The sequence below is a fragment of the Myotis nattereri genome, assembly GCF_964212035.1.
Source record: "Myotis nattereri genome assembly, chromosome: 9".
NCBI classification, from domain to species: Eukaryota; Metazoa; Chordata; class Mammalia; order Chiroptera; family Vespertilionidae; genus Myotis; species Myotis nattereri.
Window position 1 is genome coordinate 82,762,647 of NC_138084.1, and position 14,050 is coordinate 82,776,696.

Consider the following 14,050-nt stretch of genomic DNA (forward strand, 5'->3'; position numbering starts at 1 on the left):
AGTGTGGCTCTTCCACAAAATACCGACTTCTGCGCATGGGCCACGAAGTTTCAATCGCACTGTATGTGCGCACCTGCATGTGGTATTTTGTGGAAGAGCCACACTCAAGGGGCTAAAGAGCCACATGTGGCTTGCAAGCCGCGGTTTGCCGACCACGGGCCTAGGTGAACGGAAACCCTTAAAAAATGTATATACTTAAAATTCCCCCAACTCATAGTACTTATGACCATTAAGTGTAAACATAAAACCTTTTTAGCATCTCAGACATGGTGAAATAGCTGAGAGTGAGTTCCATAGCTAGTGTTAAATTGCCAAAAATATTGTGAAAAACTATACATTTAAAAGTTCTATTGAAAAGTCTAAGAGAAAGATTTTTGTCATTTAAAGATCAGTTACCTAAAGAAGTTATTTACTTGGAAAGTCTCATCTCTTCTTCATGCTAGATAACTAACTAATGTCTTCTGTCGGGTCTTTCTGGGCATGGTTAATTTTGCTTTCTGTCTTCTCCAAATATATGTATTTCTTATGGTGTAACAGACTTTATCTATTTATTGTTGAGAGCATTACAGAAGGTCCCCCATTGCCGCCTCCATCCTGGTCCGCACCCCACCAGGCCTTCAGCACACTATGGTCTGTGTCCATGGGTTATGTATAGATGCTTACAAGTTCTTTGCTTGATCTCTGCCTGCCAACCCTCCACCTTTCCCTCTGAGATCCATCAGTGTGTGCCATACGTCTCAGTTCCTGGATCTATTTTGTTTGTTGGTTTATTCTATTCATTAGATTCCATATGAGTGAGATCACATGATACTTGTCTTTCTCTGACTGGCTTCTTTGCTTAGCATAATGCTCTCCACGTCCCTCCAGGCTGTCTCAAAGGGTAAAAGATTCTTCTTTTTCATAGCTACATTAAAGGCCCAGTACACAAATTTGTGCACCAGTGGGGGGTCCCTCAGCCTGGCTTGCAGGATTGGGCCAAAACCAGCTCTCTGACATCTCCCGAGGGGTCCTGGATTGTGAGAGGGCTCAGGCCAGGCCTAGGGACCCCACCGGTGCACGATTTGGGCTGGGGAGGGACCACGGGAGGGCTCCAGGGCATATCTAGCCCTGTCTCGCCTAGTCCCAATCAGAGCCAATCAGGGCCATCTCGTCAAGTCCCGATCGGGCTGGCCAGGGCGGGATGTGGGAGGTTGGCTCCAGGGTGTGTCCAGCCCGTCTCACTCAGTCCCAATCTGCTGGACCCCAGCAGCAAGCTAACCTACCAGTTGGAGTGTCTGCCCCCTGGTGGTCAGTGCACATCATAGCGATGGGTCAACCAGTCGACTGTCTGCCCCCTGATGGTCAGTGCACATCATAGCGACTGGTTGGCCAGTCAACTGTTTGTCCCCTGGTGGTCAGTGCACATCATAGCAAGTGGTTGAGCGGCCTTAGCTTATAATTAACACATTACACTCTGATTGGTTGAACAGACGATTGGATGACTGGACACTTAGCATATTAGGCTTTTGTTATATAGGGATAGTATTCTATTATGTAAATGTACTACAGGTTTTTTTTATTCACTCATCTACTGATGGGCAGGCACTTGGGCTGTTTCCAGATCTTAGCTATTATAAATTGTGCTGCTATGAACATAGGGGTGCTTATATTCTTTTTGTTTGGTGTTTCGGGGTTCTTAGGATATATTCCTAAAAGTGGGATCACTGAGTCAAATGATAGTTCTATTTTTAGTTTTTTGAGGGAACTCCATACTGTTTTCCATAGTGGCTGCACCAGTCTGCATTCTATTTTCTCCACATCCTCGCCAGCATTTGTTGTTTCTTGATTTATTGATGGTAGCCATTCTTGATAATACTGGCATGTGAGTGATAACTTATTGTTGTTTTAATTCGTATCTCTCTGATGATTAGTGACATTGAGCATTTTCTCATGTCTCGTTCCCGTCTATATGTCCCCTTTGGAGAAATGTCTGACCTTCGCCCATTTTTTAAATTGGATTGTTTGTCTTACTTTTGTTGAGTTGTATGAGTTCTTTATATATTTTGGAAATTAACCCCTATGAGATGTATCATTGGTAAATATGTTCTCCCATACAATGGGTTCCTTTTACATTTTGAGGATGGTTTCTTTAGCCGTACAGAAACTTTATAGTTTGATGTAGTGCTTTTATGATTTTTTCTTTTTTTCTCTTGCCATAGGAGATGTTTCTGTGAAAATTCTGTTACGTGAGATGTCTAAGATTTTGCGGCCTATGCTTTCTCCTAAGATTTTTATGGTTTCATGACTTACAATTAAGTCTTTTATCCATGTGGAGTTCATTCTAGTGTATGGCTTAATTTGGTGGTCTGGTTTCATATTTTTGCATGTACCTGCACAGTTTTCCCAACACTATTTATTCAAGAGACTGCCTTTACTCCAGTGTATGCCCTTGCCTCCTTTGTCAACTATTAAATGAGCATAAAGGCTTGGGTCAGTTTCTGTTCCGTTCCATTGATCTCTATGCCTGTTCTTGTGCCAGTGCCAGGCCAGTACTCTGGCTTTGTAGTGTAGCTTGGCATCCGGTATTGTGATTCCCTCCAGCTTTGTTTTTCTTTCTCAAGTGTGTGAGGGTTATTTGGGTTTTTTGTTTTTTGGTTTTTTTTTTATTTTTGGTTCCATATAAATTTTGGGATTGTTCTTGATCTGTGAAGCTTGGCATTTTAATAGGGAGTGCATTGAATCTATAGATTGATTTGGGTGGTATGGACATTTTAATGATGTTAATTTTACCAATCCATGAGCACTGAATATGGTTGCACTTTTTCAGTGTCCTATAGTTTTCTTAGTATAGGTCTATTATGCCCTTGGTTAAGTTTATTCCTGTTACCTTATATTTTTAGTTGCAGTGGTAAAAGGGATTTTTTTTTAAGTTTCTAAATCAGAGATCATTATTTGTATATTAAAATGCCATTGAGCCCTAGCTGGTTTGGCTCAGTGGATAGAACATCGGCTTGTGGACTGAAGAGTCCCAGGTGCGATTCCAGTCAGGGGCACATGCCTGGGTGTGGTCTCAGTCCCCAGTCGGGGGCGTGCAGGAGGCAGCCGATCAATGACTCTCGTCATTGATGTTTCTATCTCTCTCTCCCACTCCCTTTCTCTCTGAAATCAATAAAAATATATTTTTTTAAAATGCCATTGATATCTGGATATGAATTTTATATCCTGCTACTTTGACAAATTCACTCATTAACTCTAGTAGTTGTTTTGTGTTCGTTTATTTTGGATTCTGTAGTCTTTGCTGTGTAGAATGTCAGGTCATCTAATCTAATAAAAGAGAAACATGGTAACTAGTGTCACTCCGCTACCCTTCCCATTGGCTAATCCCCCTGTCACTCACAGAGTAGGGCCGAGATATGCAAATTAACTGGCAGCCAAGATGGCGGCCGGGAGCCAGGCAGCTGATGCGATCAGGGAGGCTTACTTGCTTCAGTGACGGAGAACTCCAACGTTCCCCGCCTGACTTGCCCGCCTCTCAGCTGCAACTCTAAGCAACTGTGTTGCGAATAAAGAAGCTAAAAAAAACCCAGAAACCTGCTTTACTCAGCGGAGCTTCAGCCAGCTGGACCGCAACATTGTATCAAATAGAGACGGTAAACAAAGGCCAGAAACCTGTTTTCAGCAGCCGAGGCCTCAGAGCTAAAGCTGGCCCAGAATAAAAAATAAAAAAAAAGAAAAAACGGAGCGGTTGGGAGCTTCAGTCCCAGCCTGAAAACAGCCCTCAGCCCCTCACCTAGACTGGCCAGGCACCCCAGTGGGGACCCCCACCCTGAAGGGTGTGTGACCAGCTGCAAACAGCCATCATCCCCTCATCCAGGCTGGCCAGGCACCCCAGTGGGGACCCCCACCCTGATCCGGGACACCCTTCAGGGCAAACCAGCCGGCCCTCACCAGTGCACCAGGCCTCTATTCTATATAGTAAAAGGGTAATATGCCTCCCAGCACCGGGATCAGCAGAGCCCCGAGGCCTCCTGGCACCGGGATCAGCGTGACAGGTGGCAGCACCCAAACCCCGTGATCGCCCTGCAGCTCTGTGTGTGACAGGGGGCAGCGACCCTTCCCCCCCCCACCCCCACGGGCCCTGCTCTGTGTGTGATGGGGTAGAGCCATAACCTCCCCATTGGCCCTGCCCTGAGTGTGACAGTGGCGGCGCCCCAACCACCTGATCGGCCCTGCTCTGTGGGTGTTAGAGGGCGATGCCCCAACCTCCCCCCACCCCCCCACCCCACGGGCCCTGCTCTGTGTGTGACAGGGTAGAATCATAACCTCCCCATCTGCCCTGCCCTGAGTGTGACAGTGGCGGCGCCCCAACCCCCTGATCAGCCCTGCTCTGTGGGTGATAGAGGGCGGCGCCCCAACCCCCTGATCCGCCCTGCTCTGCGTGTGACAGGGCGGTGCCCCAACTCCCCTATCGGCCTTACTCTGTGAGTGACAGGGGGAGCTCCTCAACCCCCTGATCGGCCCTGCTCTGTGCATGACAGGGGGGAGCTCCGCAACCCCCTAATTGACCCTGCTCTGTGCATGACAGGGTATGGAGCCCCAACAACCTGATGGGCCCTGCTCTGTGCATGACAGGGGGTGGCGCCGCAACCTCCCCATCAACCCTGCCTTGCGTGTGACGGGGCGGTGCCCCAACCCCCCAATCCGCTCTATCCTGAGCGTGACTGAGGGTGGCATCGCAACCTCCCAATCTGTCCTGCTCTGTGCATGACAGGGGGCGGTGCCCCAACTCCCCAATCGGCCCTGCTCTGAGCCCGACCAGGGGCTGCACCTAGGGATTGGGCCTGCCCTCTGCCATCCGGGAGCAGGCCTAAGCCAGGAGGTCGTTATATCCCGAGGGGTCCCAGACTGCAAGAGGGCACAGGCCGGGCTGAGGGACCTCCCCACCCCCTTCCCCCGAGTGCACAAATTTTTGTGCACTGGGCCTCCTAGTCCTATCTAATAAAAGAGAAACATGGTGAGTAGTGTACGACCGCTACCCTTCCCATTGGCTAATCAGGGCAATATGCAAATTAACTGTCAGCCAAGATGGCGGCCGGCAGCCAGGCAGCTTGAAACTAACATGAGGCTTGCTTGCTTCAGTGACGGAGGACTCCAACGTTCCCCGCCTGCCGCTGAAGGCGTCTGAGCTGCAACTCTAAGCAACTATGTTACAAATATAGAGGCTAAACAAAACCCCAGAAACCTGCTTTAGTCTGCCGGGCTTCAGCCAGCAGGATTGCAACATTGTTTCTAATACAGAAGGTAAAGAAAGGCCAGAAACCTGCTTTCAGGAGCGGAGGCCTAAGAGCTGGAGCCAAGCCTGAGCTAAAGCTGGCCCAGAATAAAAAAGAAAAAAGGAGCGGTTGGGAGCTTCAGTCACCCGCCTGCCTGAAAACAGCCCTCAGCCCCTAACCTAGACTGGCCAGGCACCCCAGTGGGGACCCCCACCCTGAAGGGAGTGTGACCAGCTGCAAACAGCCATCATCCCCTCACCCAGGCTGGTCAGGCACCCCAGTGGGGACCCCCACCCTGATCCAGGGCACCCTTCAGGGCAAACCAGCCGGCACCCACCCATGCACCAGGCCTCTATTCTATATAGTAAAAGGGTAATATGCCTCCCAGCACCGGGATCAGCGGAGCCGCAAGGCCTCCCAGCACTGGGATCAGTGTGACGGGGCTGCGCCCAAACCCCCTGATCGCCCTGCAGCTCTGTGTGTGACAGTGGGTGGGGACACAACCTCCCTATCCGCCCTGCTCTGTTCGTGACAGAGGAAGGCGCCCCAACCCCCTGATCAGTCCTGCTCTGTGCCTGGTACGGGGGAACTCCCCAACCCCCTGATTGCCCTGCGGCTCTGTGTGTGACAGGGTGTGGCGTACCAACCCCCTGATCGGCCCTGCTCTTTGTGTGACGGGGCAGTGCCCCAACCCCCTGATTTGCCCTGCTCTGTGTGTGACGGGGTAGAGCCATAACCTCCCCATCGGCCCTGCCCTGAGTGTGACAGTGGCGGCGCCCCAACCTCCTGATCCGCCCTGCTCTGTGTGTGACAGGGGGCGGTGCCCCAACTCCCCTATCAGCCCTCCTCTGTGAGTGACAGGGGGGAACTCCACAACCCCCTGATGGGCCCTGCTCTGTGCCTGACAGGGGGTGGCGCCGCAACCTCCCCATCGACCCTGCTCTGTGAGTGACGGGGTGGCGCCGCAACCTCCCCATCGACCCTGCCTTGCGTGTGACAGGGAGCGGTGCCCCAACCCCACAATCGGCCCTACCCTGAGCGTGACTGGAGGTGGCATCACAACCTCCCAATCCACCCTGCTCTGTGCATAACAGGGGTTGGCGCCCCAACTCCCCAATCGGCCCTGCTCTGAGCCCGACCAGGGGCTGCACCTAGGGAATGGGCCTGCCCTCTGCCACCCGGGAGCAGGCCTAAGCCAGCAGGTCGTTATCTCCTGAGGGGTCCCAGACTGCGAGAGGGCACAGGCCGGGCTGAGGGACCCCCCCTCCTCCCCGAGTGCACAAATTTTTGTGCACCAGGCCCCTAGTCTTATGTAATAAAAGGCTATTATGCAAATCAACCAAACAGTGGAATGACCGTCACTATGACATGCACTGACTACCAGGGGGCAGAAGCTCAATGCAGGAGCTGCCCACTGGTGGTCAGTGCACTCCCACGGGGGTAGCGCTGCTCAGCCACAAGCCGGGCTCATGGATGGCAAAGTGCAGTTGTGTGGCGGGAGCCTCTCCTACCTCCACGGCAGTGCTAAGGACCCCTTGGGGGATGTCCTACTGCCGGCTTATGGTTTCTCACAGTATTTTTTTAGAATACTTTTGAATAGTATTTTTTAGAATACTTTGAATTTCTATGGTGTCAGTTGTTCAACTCTTTCATTTCTGATTCTGTTTATTTGAGCCCTCTCTGTTTTTTGAGGAGTCTAGCTAAAGGTTCATCAATCTTGTTTATCTTTTCAAAGAACTAGCTCTAGGTTTCATTGCTCTTTTTTGTTTTGTTTTGTTTTTAGTTTGTATGTCATTTATTTTCGCTTTTATCTTTATTTGTTCCTTCCATCTACCTACTTTGGGCTTTTCTTATTGTTCTCTTTCTGATCCTTTTATTTATAGGGTTAAATAGTTTATGAGTCCTTTTTCTTGTTTCTTGAGGTGGGCCTGTATTGCTATGAACTTCCCTCTCAGGGTTGCGTTCACTGTGTCACGTAGATTTTGGGTTGTTGTGTGTTCGTTTTTATTTGTTTCCAGGATGCTTTTGATTTCTTGTTTGAGCTCATTGGTAACCCATTCATTGTTTAATAACATGCTATTTAGCCTCCACGTGTTTGATTGTTTTTGAGTGTTTTTATTGTAGTTGATATCTATTCTCATGCCATTGTGATCCAAGAAGATGTTTGATATGATATCAATCTTCTTGAACTTGTAGAGACTTACATTGTGTCCTAACATGTGTCTGCCTTTGAGAAAGTCTCTTGTGCACTTGAGAAGAACGTATATTTTGCTGTTTTGTGGTGAAATGTTCTGTAAATGTCAATTAAATCCATTTGATGTAGTGAGTCATTTAAAGTCGTTCTTTCCTTGTTGGTTTTTTGTTTGGAAGATATATCAGGTGATGTTGGTGGGGTGTTAAAGTAATGCTGTTGATCTCTCCCTTAAAATCCTCCAAGAGCTTTTTTATATATTTAGGTGCTCCTATATTGAGTGTATATTTGTTTACCAGGGTTATATCATCTTGTTGGATCAGTCCCTTTAGTACTGTGAATTTACCTTCTTTGTCTTTTGTTATGAAGTCTATTTTGTCATATGTAAGTATTGTACTTATGTTTTTCTTTATGTTTCCATATGCATGGAAATTTTTCTCATCTCTAAATTTTTATTCTGGTTGCATTTTTTATTCTGAGATCTATCTCTTATAGACATCATATATATCCATCATGTATTCTTATTCATCTCCCCTATGTCTTTTGATTGGAGCATTTAATCCATTTATATTTAAGATTATTATAGACTAGAGGCCCGATGCACAAAAATTTGTGCACTCAGGGGGGAGGGGGGTCTCCTCAGCCCGGCCTGTGCCCTCTCGCAGTCTGGGACCCCTCGGGAGATAACGACCTGCTGGCTTAGGCCTGCTCCCGGGTGGCAGAGGGCAGGCCCAATCCCTAGGTGTAGCCCCTGGTCGGGCTCAGAGCAGGGCCGATTGGGGAATTGGGGCGCCGCCGACTGTCATACACAGAGCAGGGCGGATTGGGAGATTGTGATTCCACCCTCAGTCATGCTCAGGGTAGGGCCGATTGGGGGGTTGGGGCACCATCCCCTGTCACACTCAAGGCAGGGTCAATGGGGAGGTTGCGGCGCCACCCCCTGTTACGCACAGAACAGGGTCAGTCAGGGGGTTGGGGCATTTCCCCCTGTCACTCACAGAGCAGGGCCCATCAGGGGGTTGGGGCACCGCCCTCTATCACCCACAGAGCAGGGCCCATCAGGGGGTTGGGGTGCCGCCACTGTCACACTCAGGGCAGGGCCCGTGGGGAGGTTATGGCTCTACCCCGTCACACATATAGCAGGGCCCTTGGAGGGGAGGGGAAGGGTTGGGGCGCCGCACCCTGTCACACACAGAGCAGGGCCGATCAGGGGGTTTGGGTGCTGCCTCCTGTCACGCTGATCCCGGTGCCGGGAGGCCTCGCGGCTCCGCTGATCCCGGTGCTGGGAGGCATATTACCCTTTTACTATATAGGGTAGAGGCCTGGTGCATGGGTGGGTGCTGGTTGGTTTGCCCTGAAGGGTTCCTGGATCAGCGTGGGGGTCCCCACTGGGGTGCCTGGCCAGCCTGGGTGAGGGGATGATGGCTGTTTGCAGCTGGTCACACACCCTTCAGGGTGGGGTCCCCACTGGGGTGCCTGGCCAGTCTGGGTGAGGGGCTGAGGGATGTTTTCAGGCTGGAGGTGACTGAAGCTCCCAACTGCTCCTTTTTTTCTTTTTTTATTCCTATCCAGCTTTAGCTTTGAGGCTTCGATCCAGCTCTTAAGCCTCCACTGCTGAAAGTAGGTTTCTGGCCTTTGCCTACAATGTTGCGATCCGGCTGGCTGAAGCCCGGCAGATTTCTCGGATTTTGTTTAGCTTCTATGCTTGCAGCTCAGTGGCCTGCAGCGGCAGGCGGGGAACATTTGAGTCCTCCGTCACTGAAGCAAGCAAGCCTCATGTTAGTTTCAAGCTGCCTGGCTGCCGGCCGCCATCTTGGCTGACAGTTAATTTGCATATTGTCCTGTTTAGCCAATGGGAAGGGTAGCGGTCGTACACCAATTACCATGTTTCTCTTTTATTAGATAGGATAGGTACTTATTTCTTGTCATTTTTATTCTTTATGGCTCTGGTCCTCTCTTCATTCTATTTATAGTTACAAAAATCTCTTTAGCATTTCTTGCATTGTTGGTTTGGTGGTGGTAAACTTCTTTAGCCTTTTTTTTGGGGGGGGGGCGGGGTCTGGGAAGCTCTTTATTTCACCTTCAATTTTGAATAATAGCCTTGCTAGATAGAGTAGTCTGGGTTTTAGATCCTTGCTTTTCATTCTTTCAATATTTCATGCCATCCCCTTCTGGCCTATAGTGTTTCTATTGAGAAATCATTTGAGAGCCTTATGGGAACTCGCTTGTAGATCACTATCTCTCTCTTGCTGCCCTTGAGATTATCTCTTTGTCTTGAACGTTTGCTATTTTAATTATGATGTGCCTTGGAGTGAGTTTCTTTGGTTTCATATTGATTGGTACTTTCTGTGCTTCCTGAACTTGTGTGGCTTTTTCCTTCACCACGTTAGGGATGTTTTCTATCATTATTTCTCTAAACCAGTTATGTATCCCTTGCTCACTATCTTCTCCCTTCAGTAACCCTATGATGTGGATGTTGTTCCATTTGATGGTGTCCCTGAGTTCCCGTAAACTGTCCTCATGCTTAAGTATTTTTTCTTTTTGCTGCTCTAATTGAGTCTTTTTTCCTATCTTGTCTACTCATTCACTTAGTCTGTCCTCTGCTTCACCAAGCCTGCTTGAATTCCTTCCCGTGTATTCTTGATATCCTACATAGTCTTCATTTCTGCTTGGCTCTTAGTTCTCTTTTTTCATGCTGATGTAGTTCCCACTAAGTTCCTTGTCATTCCCACTATGTTCCTTGAGCATCTTTATAAACATTACTCTCGACTCCATTACTCTCGATACCTTTTTCACCTCCATCTTATTTGGTTATTTTTCTGGCCATCCCTCCTTTCCTTTAAGTTGGGGGTTGTTTCTTTGTCTCCCCTTTGTCTCTTTGTGTTTGTGTTTATAAATTAGACATACTTGCTATGACTCCCTGTCTTCTTGGGGTGGGCTTTTGTAGTCAGTGTTCTGTGGGACCCAGTGTCCTTGTACTGCTGAGTTGTGTGCCCTAGGAGTGACCCTTTTGTGGGTTTTTTGGGCTCTCCTGTTATAATTGGGTCTTGATTGTTGTTGTTCTGTTTGTGGGTGGGCTCTCCTCTAAGGATGGGTAACTGTAAGGCTCAACCAAAACCATGTTATGCGAGCTCTTTTACCTGTGCTGATAGGGGAAACATCCACAAAAGAGAGGAGAATTAGTAAAGAGATAAGAAAACAAGAATAGTAAACAAAAAGAGAGACAAAGATAATATTACTAATAGTAAAATAAAAAAATAAAGAGAATAGTGGAAAAGTGACAGAAAAAAGATTCTTAAAGAACAAAGGGAGAGCAAAAACTATGAGTAGAGAGTAGGAAAAGGAAAAAGGTAAAAAAAAAAAAGAGAGAGAAGAAGACAGAAAAGGAAAGGGAAAAAATTATGCAATGGTTAAAAGAAGAAAGATAAAGGTAAACTAAGAAAGAATGGAAAAGGAAAAAGGAAGGAGGCCTGTAAGATATGAGAGAAAATAACAGAAATATTAATGGCAATAATACTAAAGCAATAAAGAAGAAAATATTGAAAAAGAAGAACAGTTACAACTAAATTCAGCCAAGTGACGTTCTTCTAGGTCAGTGATGGCGAACCTATGACACGCGTGTCAGAGGTAATAGGCGAACTTATATTTTTGGTTGATTTTTCTTTGTTAAATGGCATTTAAACATATAAAATAAATATCAAAAATATAAGTCTTTGTTTTACTATGGTTGCAAAGATCAAAAAATTTCTATATGTGACACGGCACCAGAGTTAAGTTAGGGTTTTTCAAAATGCTGACACGCCGAGCTCAAAAGGTTCGCCGTCACTGATCTAGGTGGATTACATGATCAGACTCACTGTTTTGTATTTTGATTTCAGGCCTCCCGGGAGGTACTTTTGTGTCAGCCAACGTTAGGAGCTGTCCACGTTTGGCTCTGGGCGTCCTGTTGTAGCTGTGGTCAGTTTGAGGCGTCAGCTACTCTGCTCGCGTCCCCCCCACCTCCCTGGTTGCCTGGTTTTCTTCCTGTGTTTTCTGAAGAGAGTCTTTAGGGTGAAGCCAGGCGAGCACAGCTAGAGCTAGTAGGCTCCCAGCTTAGAGATTACTCATCAGGCATTCACTGAGGGGAAATGAATCTCTGCTGCGAAGCCCAACTCCTCAGTCTCTACCATATCCTCCAACTCCAGCTCCCAACAATGGGGCCGGGGCAGGCTCAGGTTGGACATGGCCTGCTGCCCATTCTGCAGGAGAAGTTTCTGCTGCCCTGGCTCAGTGGGATTTTTCAGAAGAGATTCCGAGTCCTGGCTGGTTTGGCTCAGTGGATAGAATGTCGGCCTGTGGAATGAAGGGTCCCAGGTTCAATTCTGGTCAAGGGCACATGCCTGGGTTGCGGGCTCAATCCCCAGTAGGGGATGTGCAGGAGGCAGCCAATCAATGACTCTCTCATCATTGATGTTTCTATCTCTCTTTCCCTCTCCCTTCCTCTCTGAAACCAATAAAAAAATAAAATAATAAAATAATAAAAAAGAGATGCCGATTGAGAATGTTGCCAGTCTCGCCCTCAGGACCGGGCTATGCCTTTTCTGCTGCTAGAGAACGGCCTCTGGGGGCCTTACTCTCGGGGTGCCCTACTCTGGGCTGTTCTCCTTCCCCCACCACAGTGTGCCCAGCGGAGGATCTGGTCTTCTTCTGGTAGGGGTGTTCCCAGCCCACAAGAGGGGGAGACAAGCTCCACCCCCTCCTTCCCAGGCCTGGCGCCTGGATGCACAGGAGTTTGGATTAACCTCTCCTCAATGCAGTCACAAAGCCCAGCCCTCCCTCCTCTGTCTCCTCCGCGGAAGCCTTCCCGTGGGACCCCATCCAGAGAGACTCAGCCAGCCAGGACCCGGTGCCACAGTCCTAGCAGAAGGGACTGCGAAGCCAGCCCCAGGCAGGGCTCCGGAATCTCCACGTGGCGCCTCAGGAAAGCTGGGACCAGTTACCCCGCTCCACGTGTGCTCCCACTCTCTTCGGTGCAGGATTCAAATCCCCGATCTAGCCCCAGCTGGTGTTGCTCAGTGGATAGCACATTGGTCTGCAGACCGAAGGGTCCCGGGTTCTATTCTGGTCAAGGGCACGTACCTCAGTTGCAGACTCTTCCCTGGCCAGGCTCTGGTCAGGCTCGTGCAGGAGACAACAAGTCAATGTGTTTCTCTCACATTGATATTTCTGTCTTTCCTTCTCTCATCCACTCTCCCTAAAAATCAATGGAAAAATATCCTCGGGTGAGGATAAAAAATAATAAAATAAAATCCCCGATCTGCCTGCTGCCAGCTCTACAGGCTGGAGCAGGCCCTGTGGCTCCACAGGTGCCAGAGGGGTTCCAACCCCACACATCCAGCTGGGGACTCCCCTTCCCCTCCCCATGCCATCGCTCTGGGCTCTGCACAAGCCTTTCAGGAAAGCCCAGCGTCCCTCAAATCACTGCTGGGTGCAGCCCTCAGGCGCCTTGTGTTTTGAGCCAAACACTGCTGTGCAGCCTCAGCAGTCAGAGCCTGCGGGAAATCCCCTCTGGGGCAGCCAGCACCTGGCACATTCTATCACTGGGCAGGGGGACCCCGCCTTCTAGGCAGGCAGAGTCTCCTGGACCCCTTGGCTCGATGCTGCATGGACTCTCCTTCCAGTCTCTGCTGCTTGGGGTTGGGGGTCCCTGCGTGGAGGGAGCTTTGCAGCCAATATCACTTAGGCCTCAGACAAGCATCCGCCCCGGGGGGCTCCCCCTCTTACCAGTTCTACGCTGTTCCTTCAGGGCTCCTTAGACAAATAATGTCCGGTCAGCTACACTTCTCACTTTTCCAGGCAACCACATAGCATTTCAGCTCTGAGTCCATTCAGGCTGGGAGCACAGGCACATGGTCTCCTGGTCCCACAGCCATCTTGCCCCATCAGTCTTCTCCAAATTTTAAAAATTAAACTCTACTTATTTATGGAGATTTTTTTTGGCTTTTGTGGTATACTTTTTGTCAATTTTATCTAGTAAAGTTAATTTAAAATTGCATCATTATATTCTAGAAAATTAGTTAAACTCTGCCTAATTAATTATCATCTTAAAATGATTTTTTAAAATTTGCATTTAAGAATTTTTTTAAAAATATATTTTTATTGATTTCAGAAAGGAGAGGAGAGGGAGACAGAGATAGAAACATCAGTGATGAGAGAGAATCATTGACCAGCTGCCTCCTGCACGTCCCGCACTGGGGATCAAACCCACAACTTGGGCATGTGCCCTTGACCAGAGTCGAACTCAGGGCCACTCAGTCCGTCTGCCGACGCTCTATCCACTGAGCCAAACCAGCTAGGGCTTTGCATTTAAGAAATTAATTAAACATAGTCATTAGTAGATGGCTGATATTAATTCACTCTTCTCTAATTAAAAATTGGGGGGGGGTTATACATTTTATTTGCTTTTAAGTAATATTATGAGTAGTAATTTACTATCTGAAAATGACATTGTTCTTTTAGATTCTTAGAGGATTCGTAAAAAAACATTGGGTTGTTTTTATGTGGATCAGTGGTTAGCAGTTGGTGCAGCTTTCTCACATGACGATACTTTTAGAACTGTCAAAGACTA

General features: G+C 48.4%; 1 protein-coding gene and 1 long non-coding RNA gene across 2 annotated transcripts in view; one reads left to right on the forward strand and one right to left on the reverse strand.

Annotated features, from left to right (window-relative positions):
* The window catches only part of LOC308524290, a 721,936-nt gene that overhangs the window by 696,297 nt on the left and 11,589 nt on the right, over window positions 1-14,050 (reverse strand). The gene's annotated exons all lie outside the window — the stretch shown is intronic.
* Window positions 1-14,050, forward strand: part of ARHGEF12 (Rho guanine nucleotide exchange factor 12) — a 132,722-nt gene that overhangs the window by 24,408 nt on the left and 94,264 nt on the right. The gene's annotated exons all lie outside the window — the stretch shown is intronic.